This window comes from Cyprinus carpio, chromosome B12 (assembly GCF_018340385.1).
Source record: "Cyprinus carpio isolate SPL01 chromosome B12, ASM1834038v1, whole genome shotgun sequence".
In the NCBI taxonomy this organism is placed as follows: Eukaryota; Metazoa; Chordata; class Actinopteri; order Cypriniformes; family Cyprinidae; genus Cyprinus; species Cyprinus carpio.
In genome coordinates this window covers 595,969-611,556 of record NC_056608.1, presented here as the reverse complement: position 1 = coordinate 611,556, position 15,588 = coordinate 595,969, and the positions used below count along the sequence as shown (strand labels likewise).

Here is a 15,588-nt window from a genome sequence, read left to right as displayed (position 1 = left end):
AAAAAAAAGAAAAGAACCAATTCAGGAACCACGTGTTAATGTTAGGGGGACAGTTTTAGAGTAATCAATAATACACAACAGATGCCAGTCAACAGAAGCTGGACTTGTTTTGAACCTGGAACATTTCTTCAAAGAGACTGAAACCACTATTTCAGACATTACATCAGTTTCCTGAATGACAACAACCTCTTATGACATCATGTGACATCAATCAGACCCAGCTGCAGGATCTTTAATTAAAGGGACAGCTCGCCCAAGAAAACCTGGAAAAGTTTCTTCCTCCTGTTGAAGCACAACAAAAAGTCGTCATTTTAAAGAACGTTGGACGGATTTTTTCCCATTCATAAGTCAACTGTTTGGTTACCAACAGAAAAACTCATATGTTTGGAATAAGTAGAGGGGTTCAAAAATTATTTAAATAAAACGTTTTAAAAACTTGTTTTTTCTTGGTTGTGTATGAACATTATATATAAGGGAATGTTGCATTTTAGCATTTTGCAAACTTGATAGCTACCTTTGTATGCTCTCTGAACCATCTGAAATCAGTATTCATGATTAGACAAACTATAATGTTTCATGAATGATGTATAAATGTTTTCGTGCTAACATTTTAAATGCACGTTCTATTAAAATAACTGATAGAATGTTGGGAGGAACGTTCTCTGTTAGTGTGTTGTCCATAAAGATCTAAGAGCGGCAAACATTCCAAATCTCTCCATTTTCGGAATCATTTCTTTTTATTTACGGAACACTGATTTTACAGCACAATCCAAAGAGTGAAGATACACTTTTAACAGTAGAGCTTATGAAAGAATCAATGCAAAATCTGCTGCCTTTGGAATACATGACCGAACATGCTGGATAGATTAAAAACATGTTGATTCTTTAAAACCTTTAACTAGATAACGGGCCACTCTACAAATTGTGCACAGTATCGCACATAATCAGTACAAACAGTAATCAGTAGTTTAAAAAAAAACAACAATAATTAAAAGAATCCATATGAACAGGACTAGAGTGCAAAAGGCAAGAATTGTACAGCCTAACATAGGTCAGAAATGTTTATTCTAAAACAACTCGAGATTTTTCACGTGAGACGAAAGATGGCTACACGAATAAAACAAGAGTTTTTTTCGGGACTTGGAGTGCAGATGCTGGCGCGAGTCTTGAGTGAGACGACAGAGACGCAACGTGCTGCGCATCTCCAGCGCCGTACCAACTCGGTATATGTGATACCGCTCCTTCTCCTTCAGTGCCAGATCCAGCTCGTTCGCAGACATTGTGCATGAAGTGTCGATCTCGCCTGACCGTCGTCTTTCACCTCCAGCTAAGGACTTCTTGAGTGCTATCGTTTTATGAGTTGTGTGAAGGTCACGCTTGAATTCGCAAAGCAACTGCCCCGGCAAGACGAGCAGGACAGTCTTAATGCGCTAACACCCCCCCTTATCTAGTTTACAGTGCTACTGTCAGCTACGCTTTCTCACGTTGAGAAAAGGTGATGTTGACTGGGGCCGTCCGTTCTCCTCTCCTTGCCAGTGTAGGAGAAAGGAGTGGTGACCCAGCTGCGCTCTCGCACCACTGGTCCGTATGCTGCCCCGTGTCTTCTTTGTCTTTAGGCAGCACTCAGGGTTTGAGGGCATGGTGCAATCCAGACGGCAGGATCCTCCACGCACTTGCCTCCGAAGCCACGGCTTTGCCTACCAGACGGCCCGCTGTCCTCAAGACCGCTGTACCAATGGGCGGATCGCCTGCAGGGCCTTCAGCTCCCTGGAAACTGGCTCCAGCACTATCTCTGGAGCCTGGGGCTGGGTTTTGGCTTCTGGAAAGAACGTGAAATCATTTCAAACATGTATTGACTTTGGCTGACCCCGGTCATGCGGATTCCATATTTTAACCCCTAATTACTTTCCAATTTATTGAGGTAGCCCTAGAGGGGGAACAATTCACCCCCGAAAAGAAGTCAATTTGTGACTCTGGAGCGTCTGAACCAGTCTTCAAGTGGAAAACGCAGGTCTTATCTTTCGCAGCAATAGCACAACAAATTAAAAAATACACTTTTATTGGAGGTCACACGCAATTTATTGATTATGCTGGTTGCTTTATGTTCAAACCACATCATAAGGTAGAGATTTTAACGCTAAAGGATCAATGTTCAATCCTGGCATTTTTTGTAATCAATTTTGATAGCTCGATAAAAAGGATATGTAAGGACACTAATTTTTGGCTTTCGTAGTTATGCATATGGCTACCGAATCATCTATTTGCCGGGGACACACGGTATTCTGTTTAAAGCGCGTAGATTTTCTCAATATTTGATTTGTTTTGCACCCTCAGAGTCCAAATAGGGTCATCTCTAACTACACCTACATCACTGGAAAGCTTAATTATTCAGCACTCAGATGATGTAATAAATCATACAATTTTGAAAAAGCTTACACTTAAGACTGGTTTGTGGTCCAGGGTCACATTTGAAGTCATTATTGAGTTACGTGAGAAAAGCGTTTGGGGTATCTTTTAGAAATGAATATTTAATTCAGCAGTGCATAAATAAATTACAATCATAGGCGTTATTTTGTTTGTTTTGTTCACACATGTTTTGTTTGAATGTTTGAAATTGAAATATTAAAACTATGAAAATGTGTTCCAAAAATTGCTATTGGAATGACCACTGTCTTAATGAGTGAGTCATGAAAATCATTCACTCAACCATTTCATTCAGAACAATGTGAGTGTCTCTCTGAATGAGTCACTGAATCATTAAGCTCACTGTGTTTGTTCCAAAGCAAAGGATTCATTCAGTAGCAGATCCCACTGCTGTATTGATGAGTCTCAACAGTGAAGTCCTGATGTAGCTTTGATTAGAAGTATGTTTGTTGACAATTAAGCGAACAACAGACAATATTGAGCTTAAAATGCTTAACCCTGAATAGTAAATTTTCTACGTTTTATGAACTTCAATTTGTATGAGTCAACCATCACATGTGCACTAGTGCAGATATTGAGAGAGAAAACAGCGCTCTAAGCTGATGTGATATTTATAAAATATATCATATGATATAAATATAACAGGGGTCATTTTTGCACTCATATCTTGAATTTTGGAAGGCTTCGAAAGATGTTTTTAGGGTTCATCACGCGAGTCCATTGTCCTGCATCATGTTCATCAGCAACTGCATCTGATGTAAAATGATGGACAGGTCTGGATGAAACGCTGCATTAAATCATCTAAAACACGTTATTTTTCCATTAATTATGGAAAACTGAGAAGTCAAAACAACAGCCATATTTGAAATGCAATAAGCGAAGAACAATAGTAATCCACACATACAGCAGTGTTGAGTGGTCATCATCTGCTGCTGGTGGTGGCGGGTTGGTTTTGTCCACTGTAGTTTCTTCTCCTTCATCTGTAGCTGCGTTTGGTTTCACAGGCTGCTGAGGACTGACCACAGACTGGACATCCTGCACAGCCGGACTCTTCCCTCCCGCTCTGAGCAAACAAAAGTTTAATATAGCAAACAGAGATCAGTCAAACCCCTTTTTACATGAACTATTTTCTTTTTTTTTTATTAATACTTCATTCATGTTCCGCGATTCTTTGATGTCAGTTAACGGTCACAACATGCAAGTAAACAGTATTTAATTTTTAGTAAATGTTTTTTTATTAAGTTACAATGCCTAATATTTATGTCTTAAAACTTTTCACTTTCAAACATTAAACCATCAAGCTTTTATTTTGCCCGGTAAACTGCAGGCAGATCTTTAATTCTCTGTGTGTTTAGTGGAAAAGTTTCCTAAAAGCAGCTTGCTGCAAGCATTTGTCCACAAAATGCAGAAAATTAAGTTAACATAAAAAAAAGCGACCCTGCAGGCGCTGCATTCCTTCAGATTCACTGCATGCAGAGAGATGGACTTCCCTGTGAAGTAGCTTCGCTGCACTAATCAGTTTTTATTTCCATTATATGTGCAGCCCAATGTATTTATTCGATTTTTTACCTTTTTATTAGCTTTTTACTAGCAATTCCCTCATTTGGGAAACTATTAATTAAATGAAACCATGATACCATGAAACCAAGGTGGTTTTTTCTTTTGGATAATACAAAATAAATCTGTACCTTCAAGAATCAAAAGAGCAAAATGCCAGGCCAACAGAGCTGAGCAATACTGAATATTCACTGTTTTTATAATGATATACATATATGCAATGAGTATTTTAATTTTAATATCGCTTTTCAGAGCTAAACTTAAGCAAGACAGCTGGTTTGATTTTCACAAATCAAATTGTCAATTTCTATTAATCAATATGGCATTTTTAAAAAGTAATTGCATGCAAAAGTAATTCCTGTTAAGCTGACTGTAATACAGGATAAAAAAGTCTTCAGTATTCTTTACTATATATTTAATGTGCTTTAGTTGCAAAATCTAATTGGCAAATTTTTTTGGTGAAAAACAGTGAAAATAAAAAAAACAAAAAACATCAATTTCAAAAGCCACTTCACAAAACCAATAAATAAATTTAGTGGCCAGACCTGACCCAGGCTCGTGGCGGGGAAGCTGCTTGCTCTGGGACTCTGTTCATGTTAGGCTCTTGGTTCTGTGTGCAGTGGAGACTCTGGCGGTTCTCTGATGAGCGCTGTTGATGATTGGACGAGCTCCTCTCGAGACCCCGGAGTAGCGGGAGCAGCAGGAGGAGGCCACATCTTCATCACCTCTTCAACAGCCTGACTGCCTGACTCCACAAAACACACATGCATTATGGGCCTGATCCTTAGCCACACAAGATATATACCATATAGCCAAGTAGCTCTGAATATATATTCATTAGTCTCCATCCACAGTCTGTACCTGAACTGCTGCCACCTGTTTTTTTTACTGAGAGAGGCTTTGTTGAGCAACAAACCAGCCGGTCCTCTTTATTTGTGTTGTGTCTGCATTTCACTCCTCCCCTGCTGCGTCTCCTGGCCCGGCCGGACCAGAGATGATACCGTAAAACACAAGCAGCACAATTACAGCTGAACAGCCACAGATGAATCGATCACATCCACAAAAACTGGCCCAAACAGGTCTCACTGTGCAGTGGTTGGCCCACAGTGTGTGGCTGATGTGCAGCTGAGCAGAGACAGCTCTTCCTTCGCATCCTGGCAGCAGCTGGCGGCTTTCATGTCAGCAGAGCAAACCCCATTAGCATATGTGCACTATGCACGTGTCGTGTGAAGGGCGATGAAATGAGGCGAGGAAGGCATGAATTAAACTGGAGGAGAAATCAAAGGGATCAAATGCAGCTGTGCGGGGCCGATGCGTTCAGAGCAATGGGACTCACTGTCTGTCCCTTACCACCGCGCCTCAGTTCAGGCGCGTCCAGAGAGAGATGCTTACGATGGTTTCTGCTTTTACTTCCACGGTGCCGGCACCTCCATGGTTCCTCATTTGCAGGGGAGCTCTCGGCGTTTTCTCTGTCAGAAACCTCTTTAAAGCAGCTTGGTCCTGAGTTACAATAGAGACAAGTCACAAAACATCATGTGATGGAAGCCTTTCATTGTGTTATAATTTAATGCCCTTGAATGAGGGGTGCAAAATTGGGTATCACAATAACTTTGAGATTAATATACCAACTACTTAATGTCAGTCACAATAAAGTTTTCTTTACTTACACACATTATTTTTATATATTATATATATATATAAATATGAGAGTAATGTGTATTATATTAATTAGTATAATAATTATAAAATATAATATCAATTATAATAGGATAAATTAAATTACACTAATTCTACTTAATTATACAATATATATATATTGTATTAATAATATAATTTTAAAGAGAATTTTTATTTCAAAAAATACCTAAATTAATGTCATCAACATTATTATTGTTTTTAGGTTGTCATGCTACACCTCACCTTTGCCTTGTCATAAAAAGGTCATTTTATCTAATATTTTGACCTCCCTATGATACATATTTCCTATTTTGTTTTGTTTTTGTTTTTTCTACAGCACATGCCTTTGATTTGCTTAAGCATTTTTTATATATTAAAGGTACAATATGTAAGTTTTTTTTTTTTTTTATTAAAATATCCAAAAATCACTCAAACAGTGTTATATATTTTACTGACTTGTGTATAACATTATCCTAAATGTATTGAAGAATGTTTAAATCCAGAGAAATAGGCATTTTAAATAGTGGCTCGTCCCTGGTTATTGCGTCGCCTGCCAATGAGGTCATACACCCTCGATTTCTGGTTTTGTTTTGTAGAAAACATGGAAACCCCAAAGACGCTTTAATATGTTGTGCGTTTTAATAGACCGGTGACGACTGCACAAAGTAGCACCAAAACAAAACTTTCAAATGTATCTAGTATGATAAAACAGAGATGCTTTACCCCACATATGCATGACCGGAATGAGAAGAAGCGGTCAACTGTGGCATAATAAAACCTCTGCTGCTTTCGAACCGTGTGTCCAAGCTCGTTCAGTGGCCTCGTTTAGAAGCCGAAGCTGACTTTTCAGCCTCACCCCTGCTTCATACTACTTGGCATTAACAAATCATTAGCTCATCCATAGACATGATTTCTGCCCGAGTCCCATCGGATTGCATCGGCTGTGGGGATGAGAGAGCGACAACTCTATACAATTCCACACTCAGTCTGGCGTCATCAAGCTACGCCTTTGTTTCTTCTGAATACACACACTCTAGCGGCGAAAACTTACATATTGTGCCTTTAATAAGCAATACATTAATAAGAAGTAAATTCATTTAGTGTTCTTAATTTATTTTCTAATTTATGCATGGCTCGGGTTCACAATTTCAATTGAATTCAACACGTATTTTAATAATTAAATGTGTTCAACTTTGAGTACACCCAGCACAGCTCTTCTCTATGATCTCTGGAGTCGCGATCAGGATGGAGTCACTCATGCACCTGTGTGAAAACTGGCCTGGCCCATGCTTGGCGACTCCAGAGTGACTATATCACACCAGGTGAGAGAAAACCCTCTATATAATCCAACAGACCAGCAACAACAATACACAGTCTGAACGAATTCACTTAAGAGGCAGCATTTAGTGTTTTGAAGGCCATTCATTTTGTCTGAGCTCTCAATCCAAATCTGTTTTTTGTAAACAAGAACAAAAGACACACCTTACAAAAATATACAACAACACTTTGTGTGTGTGTGTGTGTGTGTGTGAGAGAGAATGAATATGCTGCTGTAGTTCCTCAGACTGCCTGGAGACTCGTCGTTCTAATCACATTCTGACTCTAAACTCCACTCCAATGTCAACATCTAGCTATTTGGGATTGCCTCAGGGCTCAGTTCTTGGAACATTTCTATTCTCTGTCTACATCACTCAGGGTTCTGTCATTCAGAACATGCCTTTTCATATCACTGCTAAGCTGATGATACTCTACTCTACCTCTCATACAATCCTGATGATCCGACGATAGCTGCTCGCATCTCAGCATGTCTAACAAATATTTCTTGCTGGATGAAGACCCATCACCTTCAACCCAACCATGCCAAGACAGAAGCTGCTTGTGGTTTCAGCCAACCTTGCACTTCATCACATTTTCGTCCATCAAGCTAGGTGCATCAAACATAACTCCTTCAAGGACAGCCAGGAACCTTGGTGTTGTCATTGATGATCAGCTGAATTTCTGAGTCAAAGCCAATTCACCTTATATAAGCTTTTTAACAATGCAGATTGTGTCAAAGCAGCATTACAGTGATAAATAGGAAAATAGTGTGTAATACTGCCAAAGGACGAAACAGTAAACACAAAAAATTAACCATTTTCAGTTAAAGTCAATTTATTATTGATTCAGTGATGTCATCATCCAGCTCAGTTTTGTTCAAATAGTATCTGTGCAATCAAGTTGATGATATCACTGGCAATTAAGTGTCCCCAACTAAGCAAGCCAGAGGCAACAGTGGCAAGTGGCCAGACGAAACCAGCAATTTAATTCCAGGCTGCTGCAAAGTCAGATTGTGCAGAGGAGCCACATTAATAGAACTGCCTGGTCCTGCAGATTAGCTTTATACAACATTAGGGAGATCAGGCCCTTTATTTCGGAACATGCTACAAAACTCCTTGGTCAACTTCTTGTTCTGTCCAGACTGGACTATTGCAACTCTCACTTGGCAGGGACTTTCAGCCAAACCTCTACAACTAATCCAGAATGAGGCAGATTAGTCTTTAATAAGGCCGAAAAGAATGCACGTCACACCTCTGTTCATCAATTTGCATTGGCTACCAATAGCTGCTCGCATAAAATTCAAGGAATTGATGTTTGCCTACAAAACCAGCACTTGCTCTGCACCCCTTTAACTGAATTCACTACTTCAGACTTATGTGCCCTCTAGAAGTTTGCGTTCTGCAACCGAACAGCGCTTTATAGCGCCATCCCAAAGAGACACAAAATCACTTTCACAGACTTTTTCATTATCTGTTCCCTCCTGGTGGAATGACCTGCCCAACTCAATCAAGAGCAGCTGAGTCCTTAGCCATCTTCAAGGATCAGCTAAAAACACATCTCTTCCATCTTTATTTGACCCTCTAACTCTAGCACTAGCTAATCTATTTCTTTTCCATCTACTTTTTTTTTTTATTATTATAAAAAATATTGCTTTGTTTACTGCATTAGACTAACCAGGACTTGTCACAGCACTTATAAATCGCTGCTCTTTAGTTGGTCTGATTGCTTCTAATGACCTCATTTGTAACTCACTTTGGATAAAAGCATCCGGCTGAATGATTAAATGTAAAAAGTAATGTAAATGATTTTAACTTTATACTCACATTTACACATGTCTACAAGCCCCTGGAGGGAAGCGCTCTAGCTCTTTAGCAAAGCTCTTGTCTGTGGTGAACAGTTTCACCAGCTCTCTGCAATAACACACAGACAGATGAGTTACGAACATGAGCCTAGAGAAGCATCACATTAGGGACGGCCGATACCACATTTTATTTCTCATACGATACTGATACTTAAAAAGGCAAGTAACATTGATATCGATAACCATACAGATAAAAATTTACCAGCCATGAATCTGTTTGTGCATCATTTCATTAAAAACAGGCAGAACACTTTGTGGCAACATATCTAATTGCAATTATTATTATTTTTAAAAATTGTATTTTTTTATTATAAAAATTTTAATAAAAATATTCCTATAATACTACTATACTGCAATGTATTTCATAATAATTTAATTTATTTAATGAGAATAATAACAATTATTATTAGTATTATTATTTTTATACAACAATTACCAATTACAATACTAATATTTATGGTTGTTTTTTTTTCTTTTTTTCTTTTCTATATTAAACCATAGAACGATAATTTTGGCATAAAACTGCAGGGAAACTTTCAACTTTTAGACTTAACCTTTAACAGGGCTTAACTGCAAATTATTAGATTATGTTTTTGTTTACACATGGTTAAAATATGGTTACTGTACTGTTAGTCATGGTAAGTTTTACAACAAATAACAGTTTGTTCACTGTGGTAAAACATTTTTCATTCTGACATTCAAAGTTTTTTTTTAACAATTAATTTAACTTTTAAAAATTAATTTAAATGCAGATAAACTGAAATTATACATAGTTTGAGCAATACTTAATTTAATTTAATTTTAAACCAATTTTTAATTTTAAATGCAACAAACCCAAAATATTTAGATGCAACAGTTGTGTAAATAAAAATGCCCATGATAATATTATGTTAGATGGAGATTTGAGTATATCGATAATACTATTTATATTATTTATATTATAATATATATGTTCAACCTTAATTTAAACAAGAACCTCTTATAATTCATTTCTTTTATTTATTATTTTTTTGAGGATCAATACTTTCAGTATCGATGGTACTTCAGTATGGACCCACCCATCCCTACAGTGCATTTGCTGAATCTCATTGGCAGATGCTTTACCTGCAGATGTCCAGTTTGGCCGAGAGGTGATCTTTATGGATGTACAGCTCTTTTTTGTCTTTTAGGAGGCATATAATATCCTCGCTCTCATAGATGGTGTTCTCATCCGGCACCTCAAGCCCGATAGTGAATATACAGCTTCCCAACCTGCTGGAAAAAAAAAAAAAAAAAACACAAACTTTTCTGTTTCCTCCCCTGTGAAAGAACATGATGCAACAGCGGTAATTTGTTGGGTTTGCATTCTGGAGAAAGAATGCCTCCAAGCGTACCTGTCCAAAAACTTAAGCGGCCGAATGCATTTAGAAATCCCACTCTCCTTCAGCTCACTGTACCGTCCTTCCCGAAATCAAGCGTTGTGGAAGATGAACCTCTGGATGTAGGGGACGGAGCTGCGCACCAAGGGTCTGCACCGTGAGGCAAGAGCCTGTAGTTCTCGGTCTGTGGTTAGGTGGTCAGCTTGGCGCCGGGAGAGCAGCTCCACCCATGAATCTCAGGAATAATTCGCGGTCCTTTCGCTGAGCGCCTCCTTCTCCTGCTTGCCTGGGACCAGCAGACCCAGGGAAATTGAGCTGGAAATGGCCCAGATACGCTCATTACAGAGTTAAAATAAGCATGCATGTGGCATGCTGATCAGTGTTTCCCATCTGCACACATTCAAAACCCAAGCTATGCCAATGTATGAAATAGAGAACTTTCCATTAGGGGTGTAACATTTACATTTATTCATTTAGTAGGCAGCTTTTATCCAAGCATAACTTATAGTTGAAACATGCAAAAAAAATAAAATAAATATATATATATATATATATATATATAATAAAAATAAAATAAAAATAATGCAATACATTAGAAGACCTGTTTATCCTTTTGATGACAGCTAAGGGACTATTTCATATCTTTTTATAATTTTAACAACTTTATTTTTGAAATGTATTTATTTTTCCTGTATAAATGTATTTTTTAACTATTATTTATTTTTTCATAATGTCATTACAGGGATACTAGATTTTGCCATCTTAAAAGACATTTTAAAAAGCACAGAAGTGTGTAAAGAAAGACTTTACTGACTGTCGTAATGATGCTTATCTCATTGCACAAGCCAATAATGAGCCATCATCAAATGATTGATGACTTTTTCATTTTCTGTTTTTAATCATTAAAATAATAAATAGTATTATCTGTATACAGTATTTGAAATTTTAAAAAATATTAACAATTTTCAGAGAGTTTAATTAAATGTGCATGTTATATTTTGCTTGCATTTGTGAGTTAATTCAAGACACTACAGGTTGTAATAATAAAAAATAAAAATATATATTTCAAATAATTACAGTACATTTTGACAATTGTTTCATATTGCGAGTATTATGGAATACATTTCCAGAAATCTGAACATTGGATTGAGTATGCTCACCATATAAAAGCCTTTTTTACCAAATAAATGGCTTATTTTTTTTCTAATTCAGATTTCAAATAATATAATTTAGTAAATATCCCGTCAAAATAAATAAAATTGAATTCCAGTGATTGTTATGAATGATCAAAGATCACTGAATCTAATCAAATTATAATTACATCGTGCATATTTTGAGTTAACAGCAAATACATCAAATTAATGTCTGATCGAATCTTGATTAAACAAATTATGATGTTAAGTTGCTTCCGTTGGGAAGAAAACCCGAAACAGCTCAATGGAGAATTTTCTTTTTTTTTCTTTCATGAAATGTGATGACTTAATTCAAGCTTGTTAAAATTAGCAGGTCAGTCAACTGTGTAATTTTTAGCGAATTACAATGCAAGAATCGTGGTAAACGGCACACACATTACCTTCATGCCTGGGTTTGTTGGCTGCTCTCTCTTGGCTGCAGGCGGCAGGTTGAGCAGACAAAGCGAACCATCGCGATTTGAAGATCTTCTCCAGGTTTTGGCTGTCTGCGATCATGGGCTTACAAGCTAATGTGCCCAACCGCTAGTCTTGGTAGGGAAACACTCTTTTACGAGACACCATGTCTGTTAAGACCATAAAGACCAAATCAGAAATTCGCAGATATAACCAGCACAATAAACCCACACACCGAGTTAGTTGATCTCACCTTTCAGAGAGCTGCAGTAGACTGGGTAGAGCTGAGTGTCCTGATCCTGATCTCCATGAACACGGGTCTTACATATATCAGCTTTGAGAGAGACAGAAGCACATCAGAGGACATCCGAACAGCAGTTAAGTTAGGGATTAGGCTGGATATCATTTGGGTTTTACCTAGTTTGGCGAAGATGACGGGAGGCGTCTTGGACAACATCTCCTGTCATAAGAGAGGCGCCTCACAGACTGCCTCCAGCAGAGACACGTACTTCTTCATAGACGGACTGGGCTCCACACTCAGAGACTGCAACGATCATAAAGATTCCCCAGAATTCATTTCAGCATTTGCCATATTAAAAGGTACCATCTAAATGATGTAGCAGAAATTAGTAGGGACTTACGAAATTACATTTCTACGTTGTCCATTAAATTTTTTTCTGGATTCTGTTTTAGTGGTGTAATTAAATCTTAATAATCACAGATCATGTCTAATCAAATCAAATGAATCATTTATATAATTTTTGTGTTTAAATATTAATTATTTATTTTTTTCAGAAATTCTGTGTTGTTTGTTTTAATTTTTCTGGATTCTGTTTTGATGGTTTAATTAAATCTTAATAAAAAAGCACGTCTAATCAATTAAATCAACTAAATAAAAAAAAAGTAACAATAAAAATACCCTATTTAACTTTTTTTTTTTTTTTTCTCAGAAATTCCACGTTGCTTGTTTTAATTTTCTGGATTCTGTGTGTTATGATTTAATGCATTTTTATTATCAAAAAAATGTGTTAATTAAAATTAAAAAAAACCTCAAAAACTAATTAATCTTTCAGAATGTAAGCAAATAACATTTTGAACAATTAAATTTTTTAGGAAAAAAACAAAAAGAGGAATTCCTTAAATGATATTTTTAATGTTAATTATAATATTTCTAATTGCATTAATATTATTGCAAATATTACTTTGATAAAGTACACTCTGTACAATGGTAATATATTTAAATCATAATAAGATATCTACTTGTGCATGTTTTTACATTTAGATTTTGCTGTCATCTAATGCTTACTGAAAGTTAATCTTTAAAAACAAAAATCATTTAACAACACTGTTAAAAGTAATCGCAAATCTCAAAATAAATATCCATTCACCATACTCTACATTACAAGGTTGTGATGTCTACATTTACGACTGTTATTAATTCACAAAAAATACTAAAATGTAATATGGCTGATTTCTCTGTAAACGGCCATAACATGAAAATAACTCCTGGTTTCGGACAGGTTTTAATGACAAAACCTGAAACATACCTTGAAAAACTTCTTCATGTCCTCCAAATGATTATAAAAGGGTGCCAGGACTCTGGGCTCCTGTATGCAGCTGTCAGTAGCGTCGAATCAACTCCTTGTATCTGTGAAACAGCATGCCCGTCGGATCAGACCAGCAAACCTCCTTAAGATGATAGAAGCGCCGGGGCACCAGTCATCCCTCCTGCATGAGAACAGAGGAGCACAGCCGATCGCGCAGGCAGCTCTGAAGGAATCTGAGGGGTTAAATCCACATCTGTATATCTGACCTGTAGGTACTCGATGAAGACAGCAGGTGCATGCTGGAACAGGTCTCGGGCTTTCGGTGCTAGTGCACTTTCGGCGGACAGGTAGCGATACACTGTATGGATGTGATGGAGCTGTAGTCGTGAAATCTGCTCCTTCAGGATCCTCAGGCCGGATTTTTCAGACACCTTCCGCTTAGCGCTTCAGATAGCCAATCATGTCCTTCCACGTGCACAGTGTGTCTCATCCCTGCATTAACATCAAACACCAACAGAGAGATTTTTATTGTATCTTAAAGCATTCTCTTCCAGCTCATCAAGGCTGTATTTATTCTATCAAAAACTGTAAAAATTGTGAAATATTATTACAATTTAAAATAGCTGTTTTCTATGAGAATCTATGTCAAAACTATTTATTTCTGTGAATTTTCAGCATCATTACTGCAGTCTTCAGTGTCACATGATCCTTCAGAAATCACTCTAATATTCTGATATGCTGCTCAAGAAACATTTCTGATTATTATCAATGTTTATTTTTGTGAAACTGATACATTTTATTTTCAGGATTCACAGATGAATCGAAAGTTCAAAGAACAGCATTTATCTGAAATAGAAATCTTCTGTAACATTAGAAATGTCTTTTTTCCGTCACTTTTGATCAGTTTAATGTGTCCTTGATGAATTGAAGTATTAATTTCTTTATTTAAATGTATGCATACTTGAATATTTATATTTTAATAATTATTTCTGACTCCAATCTTTAGAAAAGTAGTGTGTGCAACAAAAAATGACATCATCAGAATTCAACAGAATTTTTTTTCTTTCTTTTTTTTGTGCATCAATTAATTGCACATATAAGACTACGAATGCATTAAGTATGCATCAAGAAAATTAAAAGGGTTTATTTTGATTCCATATTGACTACAAATCAATACTGTGTAATACTGACGCTATGAGCTATTAAGATCACATACTGATCAGCGATTATTAACTCAGCTCAGTCTCATAACACAGAGTTGATTTTTAATTCTAGTAATCCATTACCTATGGCTCTGGTGAATTCACTGGGCATCTGGCGCCCGTGTGCGTGTCGGCGTGGGGAGCCGAGGAGCTGGTGCACTTCCGCCCAGAGAAGATGTAGACAGAATTGGGCTGTAGGTAGGAGACAGGTCGGCTCTCGATCCACGGCGGTCCTGGCGGGGAACCCAGGACAGCTGCGTGCGAGGTGATGGTAGAGGAGGATCTGACCTCCCCTCGCGGAGTGACCCTGACTGTCACAGACCCTGAACCGGAGGTACTCGCGAGTACTTCTCTCTGTAACACAACACGAAAGGCTCTCATGCACAAGAGGCTTTGCATCAACATATAAGCGATTGTCCCATGCATTTTAATGCAACTTGTAAATGTTGCATTATATCCAACTATACATGCTTATCATTAAAATTTTTTTTTTTGTTAATTTCACTTACATTGTGTTTTACATTGCAATGCAAAAATAAAATTAAAAAAAAATTACATCTTTCTACTGCATTTTCTTTACTGGTTACATGCAAAAATGAAAAAAAAAGTGTTTTTCAGAAATTAATAACTTTATGAGAAGTTTAATAAATTGGTAAAAAAATATTCTCAATTATGAATTAGTTATTCACTTTAATGAATTAATTGCTAATTCCATCAGAACTCAGAACATGTTTTTATGACTGTTTAGTTAAATTCATTCACATTTTGCAACGTTAATATTTTAATTTTGAAAAAGTTAAAATATGGAACAGACCAGTGTTATTTTAAAATCATTGATACATCATCATAGCTTGATCAAATCAAAGATTTTATTTCAATTTTAGTTACACTTTTTATTAATTTTTTATTAATTTTGTCATTTTTTTTTTATTAATTTTGTCATTTTTATTAGTTATGTTTTATGTCTATATATTGTCATTTAATAAGTTTTTAGTTAGTTTTGGTTTAGTTAATTTTAGTTTTAGGTTAAACTTTTAATTCAATTATTAATTATTTTAA

At 36.6% G+C, this 15,588-nt stretch overlaps 2 long non-coding RNA genes across 2 annotated transcripts; both read right to left on the bottom strand.

Annotated features, from left to right (window-relative positions):
• Nucleotides 1–8,806: 8,806 nt before the first annotated feature.
• Nucleotides 8,807–10,224, bottom strand: LOC122139079. The gene is made up of 3 exons (XR_006155979.1): nucleotides 10,210–10,224; nucleotides 9,941–10,087; nucleotides 8,807–8,885 (listed from the first exon to the last, which is right to left on the bottom strand). It is a non-coding gene; the product is annotated as an uncharacterized LOC122139079 (long non-coding RNA).
• A 1,649-nt stretch (nucleotides 10,225–11,873) lies between these two features.
• On the bottom strand, nucleotides 11,874–12,241 carry LOC122139078. The gene is made up of 3 exons (XR_006155978.1): nucleotides 12,198–12,241; nucleotides 12,034–12,114; nucleotides 11,874–11,950 (listed from the first exon to the last, which is right to left on the bottom strand). It is a non-coding gene; the product is annotated as an uncharacterized LOC122139078 (long non-coding RNA).
• Between the last annotated feature and the right edge of the window lie 3,347 nt (nucleotides 12,242–15,588).